The following is a 19,952-nucleotide window of genomic DNA, read 5'->3' as shown; positions in this document are numbered from 1 at the left end:
TTCGATGGAGGCGAAACGCAAAAGGCGCCCGTGGGCTGTTCGATATCGGTGCACAGTAATGATCCCCAGGTGGTCGAAATTATTCGGGAGCCCTCCACTACGGCACGTGTTTTTTTTTCCCGCTCTTTCACTCCTCCCTTAATTCCTTCCTGACGGCGCGGATCAGGTGTCCACCGAGATGCAGGAGACAGTTATTGCGCCATTTCCTTTCCTGGAACCATTTTTCAGTTTGCATTGTCAATAAGGGAGTGGCAATAAATTGTCTCGACAACACGAAATACCTCGGTCTAACTGCGCACCAGAATGCAGGAAAGGTTAAGTGAAGAGGAAGGAGTGCCAGTGTGTTTTCCAGGGAGCTCTGCCTTACAGTTCTGTGATGTTAACAAATACTTGCCTGAAGTGGATTTCTCGGAAACAACATTCAAAACTCTGCTTTAACATAAGCGTTTTTCACACTGTCTTCAACCCACTAAGAAAGAAAGTGTGGAGCGAACATTTGCCAAGCGAGACACATATGCACTACTTGACCGGAAAATAGGTTCTTACGCCGACCTCGGGAGCTCGTCTGTTGCTGGTATCGAGGCGTCTTTGTCAGCATCGATGGTGGCAGTAGTGAAGGAAGCACTTTCGGTTGCGGTGAGATCATGCTTAACATCTCTTCCGAGGTGTTAGTGTTTTTTCCCAATATCGACAACGAAATTTCATGCCCTCTACAAAAGCTTCAAGCTTCGTCCCGGGCCTCAAAGTCTGTCCTTAAGCACGTGAAGGCGAAAATGGTCCCGCAAAATTCTGCAATGTGCTGCGAGAGGCTGTTGCAGCGTCTATATTAGAACTTTGATCATGGTGCTTTTAAAGGTATTAAAGCAGAAATGCCGCTTCACAGTACTGTCTTCCAGATTTAAAACACTATATTAAGGATAAAACACAGCCCTTAAGAATGCAAAAGATAACTTTTTAAAAAACACATTGCCATCTATGCTATCTACTGACACGAAAAAGTTTTGGCGCACCATTAACCCGAAGCATGACGATATAATAACCCTTGTTGATGACGCTGAAAACGTCATCCCCCCTACCAATTCTGCATCAATTTTTAATGAGGTTTTCACGCGCAACTTTCAGAAACACACCTATGCCACTCATCCAACTACACATTTTTACGACTTTACTGTAATGGACCCTTTATCTATTGAACCAGTCGGCGTAGAAAAAGTAATCACATCACTGAAACTTCCGTCTGCTCCTGGCTGCGACCTAATTAATCCAAAGTTTCTGAAAAATACTAACTCATATTGTTCCGTCATACTTTCAAAGATTTTTCAGCAAGCACTTGGCAAAGGTTCACTGCCTGCTGAATGGAAAGTTGGGAAGGTGATTCCACTCCACAAATCAGGTACGAAACATTGCCCACTTAACTATCGGCCCATTTCCTTAACCAGTATATCATGCAAAATTTTTGAACATATCCTCTTTTCTCAGACTGCCAACTTTTTAGAAGCGAACTCATTTTTTTCACAATTTCAGCACGGCTTTCGCAAAAAATACTCATGTGAAACCCAACTAGTATCGTTCACTCATGAACTGCACGTAATACTTGATCACTCTTCAGTAGCTGACTTAATATTTTTAGATTTTGCAAAAACATTCAATAAGGTGTGTCATAGTTTATTAATCTACAAACTGCATCAACTAAACCTTGATACCAAAATTCTGTACTGGCTTGAGGTTTTCCTGACTAACCTCTCACAGTTTGCCTCAGTTAGTGACGTAACCTCGAAGCAATGTCCAGTTGACTCGGGTGTACCGCAAGGCTCTGTGCTTGGGCCCCTTTTATTTCTCATTTATATTAACGACTTACCTTCCTGTAAGACATGATGTTGGGCTAGTCGGTTCATGGTTAGAGCGAAACAAAACTGCGCGAAGCCGACGGGACAAAACAAAGGCACGAATACACACACACAAAGCGCAGTTTTGTTTCGTTCTTCCTGCGTCTCCTCCCACATTCACTTATTTGCTGATGACTGTGTAATTTTCACCGAAATAACTTGTGATGAAGACGTAACCAGGCTCCAATCAGACCTTAACGCTGTTTATGCACGGTGTAAGTTATGGTTAATGGAACTAAATGTTAGCAAGTGTAAATATATGCTTGTGTCAAGAAATGCTAACGAACTTCCTGTTTATTTTCTTAACGCACCGCTGGATCCGGTAACTACTTACAAATATCTTCACCTTCACATCAGCTCTGATCTAACTTGGAACGTTCACATCGCGCATATAATATCCAATGCTAACTGAATGCTTGGGTACGCCATCTACAGGCGGCATCTGGGATCGAGACAGCCAATGCGTGGCCTTTATTATCAGCAGGCATGTCGCTTGGCTCGTTTCAGTGTTTCGTGCTTTAGCTCGTCAAAACGCCGCAGTTTTCCGTTGCTCCGGCTCCGGTCGCGTGCAGTATACCACTTTTGTCCCCGATAGCACATCTCGCTAATGTATCGCTCCGATCCAATACCACAGGCGAAATCTGTGACATTTTGGTGTCCTATTCGAATCTATTTTGGACTGAGACTCACCTTAGGAGTAATGTGAACGTGCTCTTGATAGGCTGACACTAATAGGCAATAAAAAATTTTTGTACACGTCAAAACACGCCACTGCTTCTTTATAGCCTGTTAGTCCAACCTGAATTCGTTGTACCTTACAGTCCCTGGTTGCCCAAATTTCTATTAGAAAGGTGCGCCCTGCGTGTCTGCCTCGGGCTCCCAAAATCGGTTTTCATCGGTGTGCTTTACCTGGAAGCTCGTATACCCGAAACAAACTCCCGCTTCCTGCATCTCGCGTCCCCGACCTTCCTCCGGGTGTGGCCATCATGATTTTTGTTTTATAACTAGACCTTTTCTTCACTAACCATTGGGCAAGGTTTCGGCTTCACCATGTTGTATTTATGCAGAGCTCAAAACTTGATTTAAACCTAATAGTAATATTAATTTATTTACATCATTTTGCATGATGCAGTAAAACTGCTGAAAAAACTGCGGAAAAGATAGCTTGACAGGGCCGCAGGCCCCCTCCTCCTGGCAGTTCGCATAAAGTCAGCAAAAAAATAGCATGAAATAGGATGAACAGCATTTCTGTCACGGCAAATTAAAAACAAAAGCATGAAAGCGCAGTGCAGTCATTCGCTCACGTCTTTACAACTCGTTGCTTGCTCAAAGGCTGATATGGATCTCTTTCACCGCCATAACTTTCAATCTAATGCGACGCGCTTGCCTGCTGATATCCTGAATGGTCTTCCCGTTGAACACCCAGAAAAAATACCCCCTTAATACTGTTATCACTACTGATGCCTCTTGCAGCAGCCGGAATGAGGTGATCGAGGTCAATTCACACAGGCTGCTCATCGGAGTTATTCCGTTTGCGCCTTTAATTACATACGAACATTCTTTGCTGAATTTTTGGTACTTGGACTGCTTCTTCGAGGAGTGCTCTGGATTGTGTCACAGGTTATCATTTTCGCAGATTGCCTCTCTGTTTTAGTTCCGCTCGAAACAAGAGGGAATGCTCTTTTGGACTTCTCTTTTCGTTTTTTTTTTGTTCCCCTCTATGTGAAAGAAGTGCGTTTTCACTGGATCCCAGGACATTGCGGTTTTTTTTTACTAAGTGAGGTAGACGACTTCTTGGCTGAATGGGGCTCTCCGTGCATCTGTTGTATACAGCGTCCGTTGCCTCAATTTTTTTAGCAATGGGCCGTTTTAGACGCCACCAGCGTATTGCCACCCGAAGCAGTGGTACGTTGTTTACTAGAGTGGATTACCAGCACTAAATGTATCCTTGGAATTTCCGTTCATGAATATCTGGGAAATGCGAGCTCTCGGTGAATCTCTTACGATGCAGAATCCCCTATTTAATTTGGTATCCATGCAGAAGTGAGTTCACAACGAAAAGCCTTTGTGAATTCTGCGGGAAGTTTTATCTTTTTAGCATTGCATGCTTTCTCGCTGGCTGTTCGCAAATCGGAGGAGTCTTATCTTCCTTATCTCCCCTCACAATGTTGCGGCTTAATCTTTCGCTTCCCCTTCTGTTTTCTTTGGATGCGAGCGCCAGGGGTTGTGCGTTTTATTATTTTTTATTGTTTCAATTATGATTTGCAGTGTATATGCAAACTAAGGAGGTGCAGGCCAAATGCGTGACAACCATCGAATTTGATTTGTGAATATTTTTACTACTTCATTATTACAACCGGTGGGTTTCTTTTTACCTGCACCCAAAACTGTTCCCGAATTCTGTCTACAACGTTTTCAGATATTATTGTCATCCCCAGACAGTTTTGGATACATTCTGTTTTCTTCAGTTGTGTTTTGTTACATTAGTCACGATACTAGAGGCTACGGCCTTCTTGTTCCTTTAAAAAACATGAGCAGCTTTTATTTGGCTTTCATAACAAACCTAGGGTCAACCCCCTCCCCTTGTGGTTATGGACCATGTCTGAAGGTGCAAGCAACCAAAATAAGGTTACACAAGGTATGAGGTAAAATGGATCTACCTCTCCCTTGAAAATCTTCCACAGAATATCTCAAGACAATGTATCATCTTTACAACACAAAAAGTAGACATCGATTATTTCAAAGACCACAGTTGTGGGCTGAAACAAAAAATGGCTGTGGCTTAGCTTGGTTAAGCCCGGTAATTGCGAAAGCAATATCCGTAGCTACGCCACGGTTCAGCTGGTAGTGTAGCTGGTGGTGGTGCTTGTGGTTAGACTTGTGGTGATGAATCGGTTATACAATCCAATCCAATCCAATCCAATATGCTAATATGGTAGCTACCGGCCTCGCTACGCGACGGGCTGAAAGTGCAACTAGTATTGCTTTCGCAATAAAAGAGCCCTTTCCTGAAGCCGCGTTTTCATGGCACAGGTTGTGGTGTACAGCTTATACAAAGTATACGAACACAGTAGGCCTGGTATTGTCATTTAGTATGCGCAGTTGCTGACGATATCGCGCTCCATCTCTCTCCAAGACGCCGACGCGACGCGGTGGCTCAGTGGTGCTCGGCTGCTGACTGGAAAGACACTTGTTCGATCTCAGCCGTGGTAGCCGCATTTCGATGGAGGCGAAATGCTAGATGCCCGTGTACTGTGCGAATACAGTGAATGGTACGGTACCCAGGTGGTTGATATTATCCGGCGCCCTTCACTACGGTGTTCTTCATAGCCCGAGTCACTTTAGGACGTTATACCCCATAAAGGCAGACCCCTCATCTTCCGAGACATTTCACACTCGCTAACTGGCGCGTTCTTGCAAGTTGGCATGAGTGAATAAGTGCTAATCAAGGTTCGCTATGCGCTTTTCCGGCCATGATTGTTTCGTTTGCCTTTAGTGACAGCAAGACTTTAGTTTGAGCTAGTTGGCCAACAGACATCGTAAGAGGAATACAATGGCGCAAGAAAACGAAGATCAGAACACGCAAAAGACAGGACAAGCGCCTGTACTTCCTCACAGGAGCCTGACAAGCGCTTGTACTGCCTATCTTTTGAGTGTCCTGGTTCTCGTTTTCTTGCGCCATTGTGCTCCTTTCGTGACCATCTTTATTTAGTGGAGCCTATTCACGAAATGCATTTTTGCGTCCCGTTTTCTTAAGGTTAGCTTCTGAACACGATTTTCTCTCCAGAGACGAGGCGACGGCTGCGGAATGACTTAATATCTGCGGCCATCTCTTCGCCCATCTACCGCTCAAATTATTTACCTTGATGAGACGGTGTGTCCTTCAAGTGCAATCGATTACTGCGCCCCTTCTGTAGGAATAGAAATCAATTCCAATTGGCCAATAACCCTTAAGAGAAAAGTATACAACAGCTGTATCTTACCGGTTCTCACCTATGTGGCAGAAGTGTGGAGGCTAACAAAGAGGGTTACGCTTAAGTTAAGGACAACGCAACGAGATATGGAAAGAAAGATGGCAGGTGTAACGTTAACAGATCGGAAGAGGGGCGGAGTGGGTGAGAGAACAAACGCAGGTTAATGCGATCCTAGTCGAAATAAATAACCATTGGGCTTGGTCAGGGCATATTGTGCGAAGGTAAGATAACCGCTGGTCCTTATGAGTAACGGAGTGGATTCCTAGATGAGGCAAGTGTAGCAGGGGGAGGCAGAAAGTTAAATGGGCGTATGAGATTAAGAAGTTTGCGGTGGTACGGTGGCCGAAGCTGGCACAGGAGAGGGTTAACTGGAGAGGCATGGGCAAGGCCTTTGCCCTGCAGTGGGCGCAGTCAGGCTGATTATGATGATGAAGATGATAATGATAAATGAATTGTCATGTGTCCTTTAGCGTACGAGATGGCACGCAGAGGCCGTGTCACAGTCTCTCATGCGGGCGGACCGATTCGACGAGCAGAAGTTGAGTCTGGCATACCAGTGGAAATTGATGATAATTAATGTGGTTGCTAAAGTTTTGTTAATTTAAGTAGCTTCCGACGACGTCAAAATGATCGTTGATCTGACGAGCGAGGAGCAAGAATAATATCTATGAGCGTATCGTTACCTTCGCCTTCATTGCGAAATCTTGGTGGAAACTGAACGAGGTCCCTCATCATGGTACGTTTGACGTCACGTGCAAGTCAGTTAACTTCTGAGTTTCAGGTTAGGCTGTAAGTATTTTTATGCCGATACGCCGAAGAAATGTACACGAGGGCACTAATTGCAATGTCGAAGCATGCTACGTGAGAGCACAGATTAGCATTATGTAAAGTTCTGTGATCAGATTGTCTCGCTTGCTGTAGGCGCTTTTCTCTTGTCTCTCTTTTTCTTCTTTGTCTTCCTACTTATGTCCTTGCGGTAGGACGTGCACAAAACCAGTTTTACACACATGCTGGAACGCATACAATTTTGTTTTTTTAGTTATATGTACTAGAGAGCAGAGGCTATATTTCGGCACAGTTCTTGTCGGCACTCGGTTTGACCGCAAGGTCAGCTCGTATTCGTCTTGTCATTGACGTCAATAGAACAGGCTGGACGGGAACGCATGCCACGTTTCCGGACGCTCCTGCATAATGCGCAAGTTATGCAGTTGGCGAGATGAGTCTCTCAAGTTACGCCAATCGCACCGAAGCCACTTCGCCTCAGGCGACATTTTCTTCGAGTTGCATACGCAAAATATAGCGACCACGCCGGTCTTACGACACAGTATTCTTGTTCCCGTCACAGGCCCCTTTTCGCGCCTGCACTTAGGATAATGATAGTTCAACGTCAGACCAATCATAAGACCAATCATGAGACGCCGCGTATGTTGTAATCTCGATTTGCCTTTCACGAATTTTTTTAAACACATTGCCTCAGCAGCATTTTCTGCTATTTATTGCAAATAAGTACTCAGTATGCTCCAATGTAATTAACTTTTGAAGAAAATTTTTCACAACAAGGACACACTGAGCAGCCTTTCATGTTGGTTGCTTGATCTAAATCAAAGTTCTGCGCCCTGCGGCGAGGTAGATCCCAAGTTGTTCGTGCTTAACCACATGAGAGAATTTGTAATTCTGGTTTAAATACCGATTCTGTTTTGCATGTATTCAACTAAGTGTACAGTCGGGCACAAATGTCTCTGGACCACGTGTACCACAAACGAAACCAATAGCTCTACTATTATCTGTGGCGGCTCTAGACCACGCTTGTGGATGGGAAAGTCAAAATTTTGTTCTTTCAACTCCGGAAGTGTTATCTCCAGCCGGAAGTTTAATAACAAAGCTATGGGCTTTGGTTACAGAACGTGCGGTCCAGAGACCTTTGTCCCCGACTGTACGTCGCCATAAGACGATAATTCGTTGCGTTTTTGTGTAGGCACGCAGGTCCGTAGCAGAGGGAATGGTGAAAACTCAGAGGCAGAACTGTTGATCTTGCGGCTGCTTCTTTTTTAGGTAGAGACACGGAAATTGCCACTTTTGAGAAACGTACTTGCACTAACGCTGGTAAGCCAGCCATTTCCAAGGCTCTCACGGGGACGAAGCCAAGCGCTGAGCGACCCAATCAATATTAGCGATTTTTCATCCATTCATTAATGTGTGTGTGCGCGTGCGTGCCAGCTATACCTGGTATATGAGCAGGTAGGCAGCGTTGTGCTGGGCTATGTACCCTCGAGCAATGGACCACACCGATTTACCGCGCGAGACGCTTATCACCAGCATCAACCAGCTTTCAGCCAAATTCCGGGAGCTCGAAGTGTCGATCGGAAACGATTCGTTACCGATCGTTGACTACGAAGTCTAAGAAAAGCCAGACACCGCTGCCTAAGCAGGGACTATAACCTCGTCGGCTTGTTGGCAAATATACAAGACCGCTGTTATGCACCAGTCGAGTCATTCGGCCACCAAAACGATGCGCCCACTGATAATATGATAGATTTTATGGATACGAGGCCGAAACAGATAGCACATCTCATAGCAAGCGCACAATCCATAGAGCACTAGGCGCTTTCGATCCACGTTTGACCTAGTTTCATTTTGGGAAAGATGGAGTGACGACCCAAAGCTATAGCACTATAGGTATAATGGCGGCGTAAACGAAAGCTCTAGCCGCTTGTTTCTCTGCATGAATTTGCCGTAGCTCGCGCTCTACAAACTAACGAATGGCTGGAGAAGATCCTAGAACATTTGGAGTTGGTAACCGCGTCATATTTTTAGAGCGACTTTCTTGATTACAGCAAAATATTTTTCGCAATAGCAAGTAAAAAAACTTTTATAAATTAAAACAACCTTAACCCAAAACTAAGGTCCGAATCGGGTTAGCAGTTGCTTCGAGTGGTATTTTGGGATAAATTCGCCAACGTTGCCAGAAAAACTCTCTCGCTCCCGGTGAGTAATTCTTCCATCCACAGGAAAGAATGTGCCTGTTCATCATCATCACCAGCGTAGCGTCAGCTCGTACACTTATTCACGGTATAAAACCGCCTCTTTGACTGTGGTGTTGTAATTTGAAATCTTGAGCGTGTTGGAAGCGCAGACGAATCCGCAGACGAACGCGACGAGGTAGCGTGCCTTTTATTTATTTATTTTCTTCTTTACAATCGCAGGACGTCGGCCGGCTTCACAGGCTGTCGCTGGAGGTTGTGAGTACGTACCCTTGCTATTGAGAGCTCCCAACCCCTTTCGCACACTCAAGTGGGCTTCGGAAATCTCAATTTCAGTAGCCGCTGGATGTAGTCACCAGGTTTCGTAATCCCTGAGGTTCGAGTTCATCGGACATCCCTAGCAAAGGGCTTGCAGCGGTTCTTTCCTTGTTTTTTCGACCACACGGAAGCGGATAAACGTGCTCACTTTAAAAAAAACAGCCAAGGAAAAAGCCTTAGCCGCATTCGAGCGAGAGAGACACTGCAACGTTGTCTTGCTAAAAGTGGAAAAGCTTATTGCGCCACTTCGTTTTTCTAATGCTGTTGCGCCACACGTAGTGCGGACTAATAAGCGTCAGAGGAAAGCTAAAGACGCACTTCTCGAAACCAGAAATTGATTGCCCTGGTCACGAAAGAAACTCTAAAGGCGTATTTTCGATGCTGTTGCTTGCTACCGCTCTAGTTGCGTCATAACGCGTCGCCCTGCACGCTGGCACATTTCCAAACTCGGCGTAGGATGTAGGTGGCGATCGTCGTGAAGTGTGCAGCGCGCATTGTTTCGCTGCTGCCTTAGCCATAGAGTTTCTTACTATTACCTAGAGGGAAAGCTGGCGGCGCTGCACTTCAGCCACCATGGACGCTCAAAGCATCATGGGGCGGTGAGCTACTTTGTGCGGCACTGTCGTAATTTTTCGGGAACACGGAGTGGCACTACTGAGACGTTTGTTTGTTTGATCATTTTATTTTGACAGAACTGGTTACAATACAAGACCGAATAACACACATTGGCATAAAGCACTGCCAAGGTAGACGAGGCAAAAGGCGTTTAATGCACGCCTGACGAGGCCTCGTCTCCGGAATATTGCATCAGGATATATACAAGTGGCCGGTCGCGCCAAGAACAAGAAAGAATGAGGAGGCAGCAAAACTGTGCAGTTACAAAACAATCAGAAAGATGCTGTACAAGACGCCATTATTAGAAACATCAATCACTGAGCAGGCAGAATACAATGCAAAAGGCACAACTCAAGATACAATAGAATAACATACATACATACATACATACATACATACATACATACATACATACATACATACATACATACATACATACATACATACATACGTACATACGTACATACGTACATACGTACATACATACATACATACATACATACATACATACATACATACATACATACATACATACATACATACACATACACACACACATGCATGCATACATACATACATACATACATACATACATACATACATACATACATACATACATACATACATACATACATACATACATACATACATACATACATACATACATACATACATACATACATACATACATACATACATACATACATACACAAACATACATACATACATAGAATAACATACATACATTCCGAAAACGCTTGTTCGTGTGTGCGCAGACGACTTTCGCGCGAACGCAGTGTGCAAAACCCATAGTAGTGAAAACGCAACGACACACGACTCCAATAAAAGGTTTCACTGTTCTGAAATGCTACTAAAAACCTCTTATAGTGTTTAAGCAACAACATTTTTTTTAAAACATATTTACTTTTAAAAGTGCGCCTGTTAATTACGAAATATTAGTTTTTGTAGTGTTCATTACTTGGCCAATAGGAGAGCTAGCCATCCCTTATTTTGGGCTAACTTTGCACTTAAATGCTTTTCTGCTCGTTTGTTGCAATTTACAGACAGGATATTGAATGTTAGGACATTCTTGATTATCGAATAGCATTTATTTTTCCATTATTTTTTGTCCAAAAGTTGAAGTTCTGCAGTCGGTAGCTCACCGCCCCATGATGCTTTGAGCGCCCATGGTGGCTGAAGTGGTCTCGAGGGATCTCCACGCAAACTCCCATAGACGGGCTGCCAGCTTTCCCTCTAGGTAATAGTAAGAAACTCTATGGCCTTAGCTATGAGGGGACTACTACGAGCAAAGCATTTTGAAACGCATTTTATGTTTTTGTTTTCAAGCAACATACGGAATGCAATTTGCAGTTCCTGTTTTCTCCTCTTCCATTTCATGAAAGACCTGACTTCCTCGTAGTCAGGGAACCAACGGTGCAGCGGCTTCTTTAGCCGTCGTCAGACCTGGCATGTGGAGGGACGCTTGGAGCAAGTAAAATTCGTTTTGAGACTTCGCAACATGCTATCGCTTTTAACAGGGGTTGTGTTGACGCGTATTTAGAGCATATTGAAGACAACTAATGTCGGCTTGGAAGGTAGATGTCTTGCTGCAAAAGGTCTACTCCATGTTACCCTTATCATTTTCGTCATCCGAAGCCTTCAGTGAGCGCGGACAAGCATTTCAACAGTCCTCGATTTCACGTGCTAACTCTGGCCCTAATTTACCAGTTGCTGGTGAAAGTGTGTTGATCAGACGTCATGTGGATTGTCTCTTTCAAACTTATCGCGCAAAATTACCAAGTAGTCACGTAATGAAAACATTTCGCGTTCAAAATTCCTTTTGCGGTCATGCTCTTTTCTTCTGGATTCAAATACTTGCTTCTTTTCAAAAGCGGGCTATAATTGCTAAGCCGGATGTTTACTAATTTTACATGAATTTTAAAAAAAGTCCTTTCAAAAGACGATAAAGCAAAGGACGATGGCGGGGCTTCTACCTCGTTTCCTTTTAATATCTGCGATATACTGCAGCCCACTTTGTTATGGCAGCACATATTTTGTGCATTTAGAGTAACAGTATACTAAGTGCAATCCCACTGGCAGTTCTTATGCATCCCGCGCTGTAATCTCAGAGCACGGCTGGACATAGGATTCTTGAAGGGCTCAGTAATATCTCATCTTTATTTCGTGCCCGCCACTTACACAAATCCGCCACTTATGGGAAACGCGTCCCGCCCAAAGCGTTCGCCGTTTATCAGCGTAATGGGGTGCTAACGGCACGCCTAAGCCACAGATTTGAGCTGCGTCCTGGAAAGTGCCCTAGTTACCACACTTATCAAGGGAAGACTCTGTAGGACGAGATTTTTCACAAAGATTCTACTCTTTCATTACGCGAAAAAACCTCCAATATTTTGCGAATAGCACTTCGAGATAAGTAACTGAATTTATATCGAGGAATATTGGACAGTCGCCTGCATTGCTGAGCTTTAGAGCACGGTGTGTGGCATACGGAGTTCGTAGGCTCAGATCCAATGGGCGACATGCGGTTGTTTTTGTTACGGTCTCCAATCAGTTATATTTAAGGTAAAAAATTATTACAATACTAATGTCCCATTCATGAACACTACTAAATTTTGAAAAAAACATTCCTCTATCCTTCATCGCCCCGCCGCGGTAACTCAGTGGTTACGGCGCTCGGCTGCTGACCCGAAAGACGCGGGTTCGATCCCGGCCTCGGCGGCCGAATTTCGATGGAGGCGAAATTCTAGAGGCCCGTGTGCTGTGCGATGTCAGTGCACGTTAAAGAACCCCAGGGGGTCGAAATTTCTGGATCCCTTGACTACGGCGTCCCTCATAGCCTGAGTCGCTTTGGGACGTTAAAGAAGGGAATTGCGCTAAAAAGACACTAACGAGAAAGGACATTTGCGCCCGTCCATGTCCTTTCTCGTCCGTGTCTTTTTAGCGCAATTCTCCTCTTTAAGTATGTACGACGGACTCGCCCAACAACGTGCTCTCTTGAATTGGGACGTTAAACCCCAATAAACCAAACCTATGCTTCATCGCTGGTGTTCATCGCTGGCTTTCTTCATATCTTCATATTAAACCTTTTTCTCTGATGCATTCAAGGTAGATAAAAATAAGTATCATTTTCTAACTAGGTAAACTTGGCAGCATATCTTACAAAGTGCCTTAGATAGTACAGATTTCATAGTCACACATTCAGATTTTCGTTCTTTCAGCAAGCCAGCCGAGATTGGAGTACGTTGCCGAATGATGTTGTCACCTGTATTTCTTTAGACGTTTTTTTGGAAGGATTGTCAAATCTAGAATGGGAATAAGTGCACTGTTTTGGAATTGTCTCTTTTTATTTTGTTTTCTGTATGTGCGATTTATCGCATTGCATTGCCTTTTTCTTTTCGCAAATTAGTTCGCAACCAAGATTTCAAAATTTTTCTCTTTTTTATCCTTCCTGGAGTAACCTGACTAAGTAGCACGTGACACTTTTAGCTTGGCCTATTCTCCACAATACCTTCGAGTGAGAGCGCGGCCCAGACGTAATATGTGCGTAGCCTGAATGTGCGATCTCTTATCACTCACAAGATAAAAGTTGGTTCCCCATTACTGTGTTCTGATTTCTGACCCTCCTCGTGTATAACTTTTGTCTGCTGCATCTAGCGCATTTACTGTATTAAGACGATAGTTAGCGGTGTGCGAAGATTCAAAATTCTCTGATAGGAAGTGATAATTACACACGAATATTCATATTAGATTTGTAAGGTCAATCTACCCTGTGCCTTGAATATTCGAATTCAAAACGATATAAATAATAGAGACAGTATAATAATAGAGACAAGTGTATTTTTGCCTTAGCTGACAATGTATACACATGATTAATCTTTTATGTACCCGTTTCCTTTTCTCCATTGTTCGCTCCATATTTTCTGCCCACTCCCCTCTGCAATGCCTCCAAGGCCCTGAGGGCAAAATAAATAAAATAAATAAATATCCCTGAGTGCGTTCACAAGAAGTGGATCATTTTTTTAACAAGTAAGGCTTTCCCATCTCCGCACGATGTGAAAGGAGGTCTCCTCAGGAAAATGAACTCACAAAATGGCTGCTCTAATATTGCTTGATATTCAAGCTTACAGCGTTGTCGAGTGCCGCAATTCCACGAACTGGTGACCGGAGTTGTTCCAATCACCTGTCATCCAAATCTAAACTCCCGCATGTGCTTGTGTTGCCCATACGTAGAGACAGGCGAATGTGGTCACATGACAGCGGAGATAGGCTAGGGCTCTGAAGGTTACTCCAGAAGTATGTAAATATCGCATGCTAAGGTAGCTAAGAATCATATTCACCTAGCTATTTCTCACTCGAGACTTACGAAACTCCGCACGCGGAACTTTTTTCAACACTGTCTCTACCTGTGATCTTACTGACTGAAATCGTGCCATTAGCATTAAGGCTTACTGGACCATTGTGCAAGAGATTTTGATGTTGCAGCATGTCAAAATGAATAGCTGCTGTTAATTACTGTATCAGCGCTTCATTATTCAGCATTAGAATCGGTATGTGCAGCTGCACGTATTGAAGTCGTATTCGAAATTTTGATTTTCACACACCCCTACTTCTAGTGCATTGACAGCCATCAAATTAACTGACCCACTACCTCTTCTTTTTTTTCTACAGAAGCCGAAGCACAAAACCGATGTCAAGAGCCCTGCATTGTGCTGACTTTGCTGTGGACAGCCATCATATCGAATGGGGGCCAAGATTTCTTGGCCACAGTTACCAGACAAGTAGGAGTGTAAAGTGCACTGAAGTGCCCAGACTGATTGAAGGTGATGGGCATGGTGCCAATGTTATGAAGTGATTTTATATTAGTGGCGTAAGGGAAGCTTGGCCAAAAAGAGCCACCACGTGCTTTGCTCTACTCAACGTCAGGTAAAAAATTCATTTCCTTAAGCATTTCAGCGCAAAAAAGGCCATCACCAAACCAGAGAAAGCTTGTACTCATTGTAAAGCCGATGGGTATCCGGCGGCACTGGGGACCGAACCACCTCCCACATAGAGGTAAGTATTCAAACCACGTGCCCCCCGCAGCGGGATTGATTGATTCATTGATTAATTGATTGATTGATTGATTGATTGATTGATTGATTGATTGATTGATTGATTGATTGATTGATTGATTGATTGATTGATTGATTGATTGATTGATTGATTGATTGATTGATTGATTGATTGATTGATTGATTGATTGATTCCAAATACGCCGCTTTCGGCGACCCTAATATTAATTGTCCTGAGGGGGGGGGGGGGGGGCGGGTAGGGGGACTGTTGACGCGTTCAATATTATGTTCGCATACACTGTTTGGGTGATCTCGGGATTAGAAACAGGAAGAGAAGAGAGACAGTTTCTGAACGCAGTGCGTGATGGAAATTTTTACAGTTTGCGTGCCGCGTAAAATCGCCCTCTCTTCGCACTTGATGGTAAAGCTTTTATCTTATACGTCAGAGAATAGCTGTCCTTGTTATGTACTTGGTTGCGATGTTGTCGTGCATTCGAAGGTGCAGGCCAAATGATCAGAGACGGGAGTGAGATACGTTAATGTGGGATTAACTGCAGCGCGGGTTACCGTCAGCGCCTTTGAACTTCCTCCCGTACCCTGATATCCCTATGTCCCCTGGGTGCGTGTAAGTTGTGGTGGGTAGGTACATAATGTTTCGAAAGTGAGTGTACATGCACCGTGCTTTACCGGTAAAATGTACATCTATCGTAGAATGACGACAAACACCAAATTGGTCCATTCGGTGGAGCCTCGATCTTTCCGAAAGCGGGTCTCTCTTTGAGAGCTGTAGCTGGAGCATTGCGGCAAAGACGTAGGGTGCACTTGGCTGGCCCCAGGCGATGGCAGGTATAAATGGAAACTCGCTGCTGTGGAAACAAAGGTATGTCTTCTAGAAGAGTGCCGCTGGGTCACACAAGGAACAGCGCACGGTCACGGGCTCTCACTATGACCACCTGCATTATATAAACAGTGAGCAGGTCCAGCAACAATAAACGCTTTCACCGCCAACAATGTGATCGCACAGGTCTGCCAGCGAGCCTCGGGAGTGGCTTTCTGATTTCTCTTTCCTCTTATTCGCGCAGCGTAACACATACGGCGACCGATATCCAGCTGACTCAGGTAAGTGCCTCTTCAATTTGGTGTCAATATACATCTACATGAACTGGGGTTGACTGAATCCCGGACATACGCTGAACGCGTTCGTGCCGCTCTCTTGAAGCACCAGCGCGGTTTTTATACACAGGCAGCAACTTCTCATGATTTCATCACCATACACATATTGAATCACGTGTCTGGCTCACGGCTAGCAGCTGTCCAATTTTTCCCAAACAAAGAATGAAATTCCCTTCCTGTTCCCTTTTTGCAGGTAGTACTTCATAAACCCAGACACAATTCTACTGTTCTGCTTCCGTTACCTCTGCAATCTACCGTCCGTAACCCTTAGTCTATAGATTGAGTCTATCCTGAATCAGCTTGTGGAGCTGCACTGCTCCACGGCCAGTTCTCGAAGTTCCCAAGGCCATTCGTTAATTATGGCGCAAAAACAACGCGGGAAACACACTTAAGATAGACCGTGGAAGCGCTAAAAAAAAGGGGGCTGCAAGAAAGCTAAGACATGACATTCGGTGCGCGGGGGTTAAAGCGGACCGATTGTGCTGAGCACCGTACGTGAGTGCTTCTCCATATCTTCCCGATCAAGTCGGTCATTCACGGAGCCTTTGGTTCTTCATTTATCTTTAACGGCGGAGTAATAAAGCACGTGGTAGCCTGAAAGCGTACTAATCAGCCTGTCAGGTTTTCTTAGCCACAGCCGCGGTAAGACGGCGTAGTGCGAAAGCCTTTCAAAGTAGCTTTAAGCACGCAAGCGCCGCGATTTGTCTTGGTCGGTCACACAAGGCTACGGTGATAATACGACGACCAACGCACATCAAAATAACGAGAGGTCTTCAATACAATGCGCGACCTTCTTCGCTCTTGCCAGTTTGAAATTCAATGACACAGAACCTTAAGACCTAATTTCACACAGAACCTAAAGGAATACAGACACTAAATCTTCTTTCTATGTTTACTTCTTTGTAATGATGTGCAAGACTGAGTATACACGGATCACGAAGTGGCATCGTCAATGGCAGTAGGTAATTTGCGACTCAATATATTTCTTTCATCCCGTTTCGTTCTCGGCTTCAACATCGAAACCTTGCCTGGGGGGGGTCTGCATTTGTACAAGGCACGTGAGGCATGAAAACCTGAGACACATATGCTGCTTACTCATTTGTTGTCATTCCGGCTTTTCAGGTAGGCTGGCTTAAGCGTTGCCATGAATTAAAACGACGAATTAACAATTATAGCGCAGTTTTCAAGCCTCACTTAAACTACAGACCCTATTCATGTCACGTCAACTGTATGGCGCAACTGCGCAGGCAACCATGGCACGCAGCAACATGGCAGTCACACTGAGTAGCGTCCACCTGAGAGCGTAAATTGTTTGGCGGGGATACCCGATAAAGACCCCCGCCCTAGGTGAATGAAGCGGCGGGGGAAAGGGGGGGGGGGTTCAAATTTTTCCAGCGCCCTGCAATGCATGTCCTCTGGGAACCTGAACAGTGTATGGGATTAGACCTGAACTCCGCCTCCTCCCCATGTTTACGTGACCGCTCTCATGAGCCGAAGAATGCTACAAGAGTCGCTTCCCACAGCGACCCTCATCAACGTGGAAAAGGCAAAGCTCCCGTCCTTAATGGGACATGCCCCGGATTCTTCACGCTCTCTATACAGGCGACGTTACGATCTCGGTCACGGAAGATAGCAGCACGCAAGTCGCGCGCCCAAAAGTCGTCGACACAGTAAAAGCATACACCACCGCCGGTGGTCTAGCCTGCGTAGCGGAGAAGCCCAAACTGCTGGTAGTAACCAAGAAAGGACACTGAAGAGGAGAGCAGCTTCCAGAAATTGACCTTCGCTTGAAAGGTACGGTAGGTTCGACAGTTGGAACCGAAACCGAAACAGCTTGAGATAAATTCAATTGTAAGCTATTCAGCGATCGCAACCGAATAACTCGTGGTGGTCCATCTATACCTTCTTACACATGATTACAAAGCAGAAAACGAGGAAACAAAATTTGCTTTCCCTACTCCATTATATCCGACTCCGAAGGTGACCCTACCGTACATTTGTAATGTAATCTCGGCTGCTTTTCATGCAGAAGGCGAGGCGTTTCGGTGGTGCATATTACCGTAATCCATGCCGTAATCAGTAGCGAGCAGACTCGAAGCGGGGGCTAGTTGCGTAGTGTGCTGTGAATAAAGAGATTATGTAAGTGGTTGTGTTTGGCTCTATTTCGAGACGTTGGGCAGAAATCTGCAATCCTTAAGTGAACCGGTTCTTTCTTTGCCCCTTTTTTTTCGCCATGCCATACAAATTTCGTTGCCGATTCTTCTTTATATATTTGCTTTTAGAATTCAGAGTGAGCACTGGCTGCCCTCTTTTGAGGGATGCCGGCACAGCAGCTCGGCGACCATGAGGTTTGCAGTCTTACGCGGATCAGAATGCGTATACCAGCTGCGACTCGTGAGCAGCATACGGCTCCTAGCTGGTCGAAGTGCGGCTCGCGACTCTTTAACCTCTGTCCCCCACCCCCCCCCCACCCCCCCTCCATTTCTCTTTTTGAAGACAGCTTCCCTTAAGTTCCAGAAGAGAGGCGCACGCAGGCAGCTATTGGCAGTTGGCGCCACCCTTCGGAGAACCTGCGAAATGGTGCTTGTTGTAGGAAAGTTTGAAGAAATTGCCATGCTCTCTTCTATATTGCGACTCTTCACTAAAAAAGCTTATTTTTTATGCTTCTTTGCATATGCCTTCCGGTACAGCCGCGGTGTACTCTGCGCTTTCGTGTTGCCTCTCATGTGCCCCACCGGTTCTGGAAGTTCGTTGAATATAAATCTGCTGCTGGTGCACCAGGAAAGACGTCAGTCGTCTCTTTCTCGCAGACTTTGTCCACGAAGTACGAGTATCGAGGGAGCTAGTGTATGCGTGCCTCGGAAGGAATTGGGCATAAGCCTCCCTGAACTGGATTTGACACAGTGCGCTTAATTTTACCGAAAGTATGGAAGAGCTTTCAGCTACTGCTCACAGACCACAGCTTGTCACAGTCAGAAAACTTCCAAAGCAGTTCGTCTGCGTATAATAAAACAACTAGCGAAGGAACCGAGAAAACAAAATTAGGCAGCGTTATTTCGTGGCAAGTGCATCGTTTTCCTCAACTTAAATGGTCGCTAGCTAGACTATACTTGGCATACTTAGCTAGCTAGTTGATGCCTCGCGAATTTGCCTCAAATGCGCAAGCAGGAGCGAAACGCAGTTATTGAGGCCGGTTTAGTGAGACACAGGGTTTCAATAAGACAGTGTTGTAAGCGGGTGACATGCTTGCTGAAGGTGTCGTACATCCGGCAAGATATTCGATGAGCGTGACATCTTGTGATGTACAACCGACATATAGCCCAGACTTTGCTCGCCAAATTTCTCTTGGTCAGTTTCTTGGCGTCTAACCGCAGCGTTTTCCTCGACCAAGCTTAAGCGCCAAACTAGGGACGCCGCAAAAATTTGATAGTTTAAGATTTAGAAGAAACCCAGAGCATCGGATTTCTCTTATCGGTATAGGAGGTATCCTGCGCTGATTATTGCGAACCGCGGAGCTCGTATTTCCAGTTTACGTAGTAATGTTGGCGGAAATAAACCACAACTCCAGCATTATGATATGAACCCCATGCATACAAGCTGGACGATGTGAAGCGAGTGGGAGATGCTAAGAGGTCACCTGTTGCAAACGCTTTCTCTTGCTCCGCGAATAAACTGGGCACTGTGCATCTCTGGCAAGAACGAAATGAAACTGAGCATGCTTCTCAGACTCTCAAGTATTACTTACATCGGACTAAAAAACAAACTGATGCGCCAAGCTATTTCGGTCGCTTCGACTCTACTAGCCGGCTTCTCTGAGATTAAATGCACAGTCATCCGAAATATTTTACGTGTAACAATTTTTTTTATAACTTTTTCATTACAACGCTAGTTATACCATTCCATGTCCCCTCTAGTACAATGCCAGCAGGTGAACAT

The 19,952-nt window shown here is 44.9% G+C and overlaps 1 long non-coding RNA gene across 2 annotated transcripts in view; it reads left to right on the top strand.

Annotated features, from left to right (window-relative positions):
- The window catches only part of LOC149370688 (uncharacterized), a 39,370-nt gene extending 24,365 nt beyond the window's left edge, over window positions 1–15,005 (top strand). Inside the window, exons 3-5 of one of the 2 annotated variants that reach the window (XR_016291551.1) lie at window positions 9,064–9,103; window positions 11,195–11,266; window positions 14,461–15,005. This is a non-coding gene — a long non-coding RNA (uncharacterized LOC149370688). The remainder of the gene's footprint in view (window positions 1–9,063; window positions 9,104–11,194; window positions 11,267–14,460) is intronic. The other variant, XR_016291550.1, reaches the window with a different exon arrangement.
- The last annotated feature ends 4,947 nt before the right edge of the window (window positions 15,006–19,952 follow it).

This window comes from Amblyomma mixtum, chromosome 1 (genome assembly GCF_055824585.1).
Source record: "Amblyomma mixtum isolate Tamu chromosome 1, ASM5582458v1, whole genome shotgun sequence".
In the NCBI taxonomy this organism is placed as follows: domain Eukaryota; kingdom Metazoa; phylum Arthropoda; class Arachnida; order Ixodida; family Ixodidae; genus Amblyomma; species Amblyomma mixtum.
The sequence above is the reverse complement of the archived record's forward strand: the minus strand, read 5'-3'. Positions and strand labels throughout refer to the sequence as shown.